This window comes from Hydra vulgaris, chromosome 13, assembly GCF_038396675.1.
Source record: "Hydra vulgaris chromosome 13, alternate assembly HydraT2T_AEP".
Lineage (NCBI taxonomy): Eukaryota > Metazoa > Cnidaria > Hydrozoa > Anthoathecata > Hydridae > Hydra > Hydra vulgaris.
In genome coordinates, this window is record NC_088932.1 from 22,498,621 (window position 1) to 22,501,376 (window position 2,756).

Here is a 2,756-nt window from a genome sequence, read left to right on the forward strand (position 1 = left end):
TGTCTTGTATTGTCAAAAACATAGAGAACTAGTTGATGCAGTGGAACTTAGCAATTCTTTGGTAATTGAGGATGTATCGTGCAACAATGGTGTCTATAATTCAATATGAGTACTGATTACTGCCAAAAATTGAAAAGAACACTAGGGATCAAAATACAAATAACATATTTTTTGGGAAAATAATATAAAAATACTTTTTGAGACTGTTTGAACTAGATTGCACTATATTCTCTTTGTAAATCTCATTATCAGTTGCAATCTGAAGACTGCATATTGTTGCTAAATTATACAAGTTATATATATATATATATATATATATATATATATATATATATATATATATATATATATATATATATATATATATATATATATATATATATATATATATATATTTATATAAATATATATATATATATATATATATATATATATATTTAGCAAATAATAAAAATAAGCAAGAAAATTTATTAAACTACCGCATTGCACAAAAAATAGTTTGCATACTGATCAACCGTTTGTTCCTTTGGCTGTAGTGAAAAACTCCCTGATATATTGAAAAATAAAGTCGTTATTCGATGTGGTAGGACTTTGAAGAGAGTCAATACCTCCAGTGATTCCCTGTAAATATATATGTATATATATATATATATATATATATATATATATATATATATATATATATATATATATTAACGAAGAAAAAACAACTTTTTCTATGGTACTTTAAGTTTCATGCCTATACGGCAATCATCAGCCATTGAATACCCATTAATTAGTTTAATTAACCCATTGAATAGCCATTGAATAATAGGTATTCAATGGCTGATGATTGCCGTATAGGCATGAAACTTAAAGTACCATAGAAAAAGTTGTATTTTCTTCGTTAATATACTTGTATATCGCTCTGTTTGAAGTATCTTTTTAATATTGCGCACTCTTTTACTACTATGAGTTTTGTTTTATTATTATAATACAAAACAGCCTCAAATATCAATATATATATATATATATATATATATATATATATATATATATATATATTTATATATATATAAATATATATCCATATATATATATATATATATCCATATATATATATATAAAACACACAAAAATTATATTCTTCTAAAATCATTACCATGTATAAAACTTTTGGCATCTTAGACACCATTTGCTGATCTAAAAAAAAGTCGTTATTCGATGTGGTAGGACTTTGAAGAGAGTCAATACCTCCAGTGATTCCCTGTAAATATATATGTATATATATATATATATATATATATATATATATATATATATATATATATATATATATATATATATATATTTATATATATATATCCATATATATATATATATATATCCATATATATATATATAAAACACACAAAAATTATATTCTTCTAAAATCATTACCATGTATGAAACTTTTGGCATCTTAGACACCATTTGCTGATCAATGGAGTTAAGCTCTTCCAAGCACCCCTCACCCCCGCCAGTCTTGTTTAGACTAGAAATAATCCGTGCTGCTTTTCCCTTGCTTTCAGATTTTTGATCAGATAGCTTCTTTTTACATTGTAGCAGTGTGCGGTCTGAACCGACAAGAGAAACCTGGTCTGCAATTTTACTCCATGCATCGTCTTTTGTAAGTTTTGAGATTGCTAAAAATAATTGAAATTTTTTATTAACATTAAAAATGTTTTATCATTATTATATAATATATATCTAAAATAAATCTTTTTTACAAGGAGAAAATTTTCCATCAAGCAATCTCTTATTCTCGTTATACAGCTTGACCAAAAGTCCTATCTGCTCAAGCGTCCAATTTTCAGCTCTTTTTTTAGAATCTTTCGTGATTTCTGACACTAGAGTAAATAATTTCTCAAAAAATTTTAGCATCAACATATTTATCATAATGCCATAATAAAATAAATAAATAAAACGCCATACATAAATTAAAGCACTAAACTACTTTTTTGTACCATTTAATATAAATTTATACTACTATTAATATTAAAAATGATTAGTAAATATTTAGTAGAAAAAAAGAGTTAATAAAAATAAAAACCTACTTCTAAGCAGCAATATTTATTTATTACTTATGCTACTTTGAAGAACTTTATTTTGTTAACAAAAATAAGTATAATAAATAAAATATAATAAATAAGTCTGCAGATATTTTATAGTAATCAGTAAAGGCATTAAAAATTAATATGTACATTTATAATTTTTAATTATTTCCTTATTAGATCATTTGCTGAGTAAATAGTATATTATTTTAATTTAATTAATCAAGAAATTAGTTAAAGAAACATTTAAAATTTAAAATAAGTACGTGTATTTCCCCAAATAAGGAAGAAATTACTAGAAACATCTCTCTCTCAATCGTTAATTCTCCTTAATTCTCCATCTCATCTTCCCTTCCTTTTTTGGGAAAATATACGTTCTTAGTTATATATAATTTATATATAACGTTCTTAGGTATAAATAATTATATAATAACTTAGTTATAATATAATTATATATAAGACACACATGCAGATATAAATATATATAAATATATATATATATATATATATATATATATATATATATATATATTATATATATATATATATATATATATATATATATATATGTATATATATATATATATATATATATGTATATATATATATATATATATATATATATATATGTATGTATATATATATATATATATATATATATATATATATATATATATATGTATA

The 2,756-nt window shown here is 21.8% G+C and overlaps 1 long non-coding RNA gene across 1 annotated transcript; it reads right to left on the reverse strand.

Annotated features, from left to right (window-relative positions):
- Nucleotides 1-1,165: 1,165 nt before the first annotated feature.
- On the reverse strand, nucleotides 1,166-1,957 carry LOC136090179 (uncharacterized). Its single transcript, XR_010643228.1, has 3 exons — nucleotides 1,749-1,957; nucleotides 1,420-1,664; nucleotides 1,166-1,246 (listed from the first exon to the last, which is right to left on the reverse strand). It is a non-coding gene; the product is annotated as an uncharacterized LOC136090179 (long non-coding RNA).
- Between the last annotated feature and the right edge of the window lie 799 nt (nucleotides 1,958-2,756).